This window comes from Lagenorhynchus albirostris, chromosome 6 (assembly GCF_949774975.1).
Source record: "Lagenorhynchus albirostris chromosome 6, mLagAlb1.1, whole genome shotgun sequence".
Taxonomy (NCBI): Eukaryota; Metazoa; Chordata; class Mammalia; order Artiodactyla; family Delphinidae; genus Lagenorhynchus; species Lagenorhynchus albirostris.
The window spans coordinates 83239673-83246585 of NC_083100.1; positions in this window are offsets into that span (position 1 = coordinate 83239673).

Consider the following 6913-nt stretch of genomic DNA (forward strand, 5'->3'; position numbering starts at 1 on the left):
GCAACATGATGTGAATCAGGTGACATCTGTACGCATAGTGAATTGCATAACAGAAAATGGACCCTAAGCTCAGGGAACCTGATTATTTTATTATAGGGTTGTAAACCTGCCTGCCCTTTGCTTTGGAAGATATATTATCTTTATTGGACTACAGTTATTATGCCTGCCCAGTGCTTCAGAAGGAGATACTATATATTCCAAGACTAAAGACAGAAGTCATCTCTGCACATAAAATGTGCAGAGTGTGAGAGACCTAGAATGAGTTGTCTTCCACAGCATACATTCTTCATGTCTACACAAGTGAACATTTTCCCTCAAAACACCATACCAGTGACTACTCCAATTTATCTGACAATGATTGGGACAAAATTTACTCAATTCATCTCATGAAGCATTTTACATTTACTATGAAGCAGCAGGATGAGTTCCACTGCAGTATTAATCTTGACCATGCCCACAAACAGCTGGATAAATCTCTTACACCATCGCAATCTACACTTGAAAACCAGATGGCTTTCTCCTTAAGTTTCTGTATTGACTTTTCTACTTAGCTGGAGGCATTCGTCTTACTGATTGCACAGATTCCACCTTAGCCCATAAAGTGGAGATCTAAGGCTACTCTAGCACCCCATACAACACTGACCAATAAATTGAGACTGACCTGAAAGGATTCTAAGGCCTAGATAGTACTGATCACTTAAGCTAAATTCAGGGACAAATTCTATATCACTTTTTCTAATTGACTTATTCCCATAAAAGGGAATAACTGCCCTCCAAATGTACGTAAGTAATGAGTCATTCATCCTTCTGGGAAGCACTCCCAGAAGAGTAGTCTTATTTTGAGGACATCTCCACAGTCATTTGAGGCTACATAATATACTGGGGTGTTTTCTTAAGTACTTGAAAATATTTTATGACCACTCCTAAGATGCAAATGACTGTGTTTTCAGGAGGGAGGCAACTTAATGAGCAGTTTCCACAAAAACAATATAGTTCCAGGGTAAACATGGAAATAAAGTGTTGTTGATAATTGTTTGGAAGTGCATAATGTGAAAAGTGTATAAGTTGGAGGTACACCGGGGGTACAGGCTGACAATAAGTTTTCCCAAGTAGTTGGTAGGCAGGCCTTATAGGACCCCAGTTCAGTTGCAATGATTGAGCCCCGTTGGTTGTTGGTGGTGGTTGTTAGGAGGTACTAATAATCTACTTTGTACTGTTTGTCGACACCACCAGCCAGATGACTTTCACTTTTCCCATGGAATGTCTGAGTGATGGCTATGGAAATGCAGTAGGGAATACATTCAGAGATGTTTACAGGTGCTTTTTGTGGGAGCTGGGACCATTCACTGCTGTTTCTGATAGACATCTAAGAGAATGATAGTCATGCCATGGTCAGAAACATCAAGTAGAAGATAGTAGACCTAGCTGCCACAGTTTGATACAGGGGAGAACTTTCTCCTTTGTGTGGAAATCTCCACAGTTCATCCCTTGAAGCAAAGTTCATTAAGGTCTCTCTCTCTCTCTTTCCCCTATACCTCCTGATTCCTGAAGGTGTTCCCTCTTCACATGCCAAGGTCATTGTTCTATTTACAGAGCCACAAAATCTGGTGCAGGAGTAATAGGAGCATTTTTATAAAACTTACTGAGGTACATTTTTACTCTACTTTGTCCCACATGGGCTAGTGATGGGTTACATGGTAAACTGTACTCAAACCAGTGGTCATTATTCTTATGATCTAGGATCATTTCAATCCAACAAGAAAATCCAAATGGCTAAACCAGAATTAAGTTAGAATTTCCTAGGCTCCCTTTTGGCTGTGTTGCTACCAGTAGATAGTATCAAGTAATCTGAACTGGGGTTTCCAGTGGGGGAAAGAAGAAGCATCATGCCCTGGAATGGTCAGTTTGGAATCCCAAATTTTCAACATCGATCTAAATGACCTCCTATTCCTTTTGTCCTGATTTTTGACTAGGAAGTGGTTGAGAGGATATCATCCTTTTCTTGACCAAAGTGCCTTGTGAAAGTTTGTGGTGCAAGAGGAAGTGAGGAAGGTAGAGTCAGAAATCTTTTTTGAGTTCATTTTTGAGGAGGTCATTCCAGTGCTCAAGAATACCAGATTCATGTGGCTGGTAGGGAAAGTGGCACGTCCACCAAACACCTTCACTATCAGCCCGTTAATGTTTTGCTATAAAAGTTATACCGAGTGAATGCAAATGAGAGATGCAAAAATTTGTTTCAAGGGTCATAGTAGTGTACCCCAAGTTAACTGATTAGACTGGAACAGCAACATTGTAGCCTGAAAAAATGTCTAGCTGTGATGAGGCAACAATAACCTTTAGAAGGCTTAAAAGTCTGATGTTGTCAATCCCCCAGGAGTGGGCAGGGGCAAATCCCTGTGCTTTGTGAAAAAATGCAGTGTGACCCCCCTCACCACAATGAGGTGTCAGCTTTTGGTAGGAACCACAGGTCTGGGATGCAGTGATAACCTCTGCTTCAGAGATCATAGTGTCCTTTACTTTATGCCCTGTCTATGATAGTGGACATGTTGCCATTCTGCTATAGTGGGTCTGGGCAGCAATAGTAACAATCTAGGAAGTGTAGACTCAATCAGCAGCTTGATTTTAGTTGGTCTTATTAGAGAATAGATCTTTTCTATGATGTCCACGCAAGTGGCCCAAGTAGTCTGAGAGCAGCTGAAATGTGTTTCTCTATAGTTTGTGGACTCAGAGAGGGATAGCTTTAATCTGACAGTCTGTAGCTTTCCAAGTGGCTAATCAAAGGGCCAGGCTCTTGGCAATAACCCAAGACTCAATATAGCTGTAAAAATTTTAAAGCAAAGAACAGAGCTATGAAAACAGCCTTGAGTTCTGGCCTTTAGGAGTGACAACATCTGCTTCTGCTCTGCATGTCTGGCAATTAGATAGGAGACTTCCCAGTCCACATCATGGGCTTTCAGTTTAGCTAAATCATCAGTGTAGATTATGTCACAGGTATTTAGGAGGATATCTGTGAATCAAGAGTTCCATTGAACCAGTAGTTTTGCTTCACATAGCAAAGGGTAAAGTTTCCTGCAAAAGGACAGTTTCTCCTTTTCCATGTAGAGACAGGATGGTGTTGGGGCAGGGGTGGCTGTGCTCTTGAATACACCATTTCCCTTTGACACATGTGGCTAGTTAGGCCCTTCCTACCTTGTTACTGTTGAGTCCGAGTTGACCCACCCCAAAATAGTATATCAGGATGGAGAATGACAGATTTCCATGTGTCATACATTCAGTTTCCACAAGAGCCCAGTGGCAAACTAATAGCTGAGGTACATCAAGAGGACAGTGAGTCCAACATCAAAGTGTTGCCTCCTCGTGTAAGCTCCCTCCATTTGCCAGGGTTTTCACTTGGTGAAATCAACAGTGATGGAGGTTTATGGCTCAAAGAGGTTTTAGGGTCGTGCGGTTCCAAAGGTTCTAGCACAAGCCTGCATGTGGCTTTTCCCAATCAGGACGATCCCCTCCACCACTTATGAGCATGTACAGTAAAGGTGTGTAAATATTAACAGTGGTTTTATATTTAGCAGTTGAAGCCACAACAATAATATGTTGAATCAACCCAAAGGGTCTCATCCATAAGGTTGTATTTGCTTCCCTTCACTATGGTGAACTCTGCCCAAACCCCATTAGCTGATTCTGGGCATTCACTACCCTGCAAGGCTGGATAAGATGTTAACTTGAGAACCTGTATCAGTAGAGCTATACAAGTTTGAGTCCCTCTTTTCCCCCCCAGCTCTCCAGTATGCTATGACATATGTGGATGACTTTTGTTCTTCTTTGGGGACAAGGAGATGTTAGTGCTACTATTAAATCTTTCCCCTTAAAGCAGCAGAGGTCCGATGAGAAGTGTTGGAAGGTATTGGGGTGGGGAGGGATAAGCACAGCTGCACACCAGTAAGTAAGAGACATTTACTTTCAGTTTTCGGTGGTTGGGCCACTCTCAGAGCCAAAATTGTATCAATTTCTAATGTTTTCTATTCACCAGAATCTTTACATCAACATTATTTCTCCTATCGGGGTTTCTTGACTCAGAAGCAGTTCTGGAACTAGAAGGAGCGAGCGTTGCACTCACTTTGGGCGGAAAGTTTAAGGAGGTGCCAAAAAGCTGAGTAATGAATATAAAGTAATATTTTAAAGCAGTATTTTAAAAGACAGGAAATTAATGCAAAAACTCCATGGTGAACAAAATTTAAAAATTTGAATATACTATATTACCCTGCACTTGGATGATTTACTCTCTTGTTCTACCCTAATCCTGGCCCGTCGGATTCTGTTTTACGGGTGCTGGTAGAAGACGTGAGACTCCTGAGTGTGAAGTCGTGGACTTATTTACTCAAGGTGCAGCAAATAGCATTAGCTTTATGTTTGCATCAGTGCAACTTCACCCCCAGTCCCATGAAGATGATGTGAAGGGGCCAAGTAGATGCCGCACATGTGGTAGAGGGCCTTGTGCACAGCTAAGGAATCCCAAGCTTAGAGAACCTGAATCTTTTATAGTGGACAGGAAAGCAGTCTGACTTTTGCTCCAGAGGAAGACAGTATCTATTATGGACAGAAAACAAACCTGCCACTTGTTCCAAAGGGAAACACTATGTCTATCTTCAGAAGCTGTCTGCTAGACAAACATCCTTGGTGAGATTGTCTGGAACATAGGCTCTGCTTACAGGATATGCAGAAATGCAGGTGACTCATGGAGAGTCATCTCCTAAAATATCCAGTAAAAGACTAAAAATAGAATGGGTAACTTCTGAATCAGTAGGTGAAAAAAAGAGGCATAATGAAATTTCTTCTATTTAATTCAGATACATAAATAATAAGAAAAAGTGTGGCCAGATTAAATTTGCTCATGAAAGTGAAGTAGTATCAGGTTGGTGAAATAAAATCTAGCTATATTCTCTTTGAAAGACAAAAACCTAAAGCCCTCTTGTTCCTCCCTTATGATTTCTAAATCCCTGTTTTTATTTAACAAACACATAGCACTTACTATTCCCCTGGCACAGTTCAGAGTGTTTTATAAATTAATTTAATTCTTATAATAACCAAAAGAGGTTGTACTACTACTATTACCCATTTGCCGGTCAAGGAAAATGAGATACAGAGGTGTTAAATGAATTTCCTGAGGCCGTCTGTTTGTACCTGATCAAGACAAGTTTTGAACCCTGGCTCTGTGGTCCAGGATCTGCTCTCTCACCATGTTCTGCTGCCTCTTCAATTGTTTTAAACACATTGTGCCCGTCCCCTACCCCTGCCACAAGCACCCTCACTTTCTGAGAAACCATTCTAGTCTCTTAAAGACTTGAACTCTTCATGTAGCCAGAAAACCTGAAAGTGGAAGAACTGGGAGATCTATACCTGTGAACATTCATCACAAAGGACCTGGAGTAGCTCTGTGTGTACCACATAAAATAGACTTGAGTACAAATCAAAGCAAAATAAAACAATCTCTTAGGGGTAAGATAAATCAAATTAAAAATTCATGAATAGCATATACATTTTCTGAAGCTGTGTGAGAAGTAATAATATTTCCTCAAACTATGTAAAGTAAAACCTAACCAAATAATTTGGTTAAAGAGGCAAATGATTCGACTAAATAGGCAAGTCTAAAACCATCATAGAAAATGTTAACAAACTTGAGTTTGGAAAGTGATGAATACAACATCAAGATATTATGTTCCCCCATGATCTAGTAAACGGTTAAGGATTAACCTTCACAGCTTAAGAAAAAACTATAAAACTGGGCAAAATATATAAGGAATCTGTTTGACTACATTTAGGCAGAAGCTAACAATCACAAAAGCCCTATGTCTAAATATCATTACTTTAGGGTTAGGGCTTCAAAATTATGAGCTTTGGGGTAAGCAAAGATCCAGCCCATAGCAGTGTCACAACCAAACCCAGCCATAATGGATACAAGTCCTTTACCATTCCCATCTGAAAAAACAATAACCATTCTTTCCCAGAATCCCATGTTACTTTCCATTTATTGCCCTTTTTCTTCCATTTATTTTTCAAGTATCTTATAATTTAGAAAGACTCACAGTCTCCACTTATGCACCTTCCATTTGCTCCTGGTCCAATGAGTGTTGATCTTTACTTCATTATCAAAGCCACCAATGACTTCCATGTTGCTAAGTCCATGGGCACTCCAGTCTTCCTTTGGCTTGATCACTTTTTCTACCTTGAAATACTGTGTTCTTTTGGATTTTTTTAATACCGGGCATAACCTTTTCTTCCCCCTCTATGCTTCAGATGGTTCTTTTTGTTTAGAGAAGCAATTTTATAAAACCATTAAACTGTGCCATATGTACATATGCACAGACATATAAAACCACAGACTGTCTGATTCCCAAAGCCTTTGTTTGCTTGCCTTTTTTAGATGTATCATGGGCATTTTTCCCTGAGTCATTCTTAATTTTTTAAAAACCACTTTATTGAGGTATGATTGACATGTAAAAAGCTGAACAGCTTTAGTGTATAGAACTCAGTTGAGCTATAAGTATATAGCCATGAAGCATGATAAAAATGGGGCCCGCGTGAAGAGATTGGTACCCTTATAAAAAGAGGAAGAGAGACCAGAACTCTCCAGCATGTTAAGATAAAACAAGAAGACGACTCTCTGCAAGTCCGGAAAGTGGACCTCGCCAAGAACTAAATCTGCTGACACCTTGATCTTGGCTTCTCAACCTCCAAAACTGTGGAAAAGAAAAAAAAAGAAAAAAAAGTCAATTGTTTAGCCAAAAAAAAATGAGAAAATAAATTAGTTGAAAGTTGTGTGAAGAGTGATAGGAACTGAATATTCAACAGTATTCTGACAAATATTTATCAGTATTTCAAATGATCTAGACCACTCCACATAAACAAAATAGACATA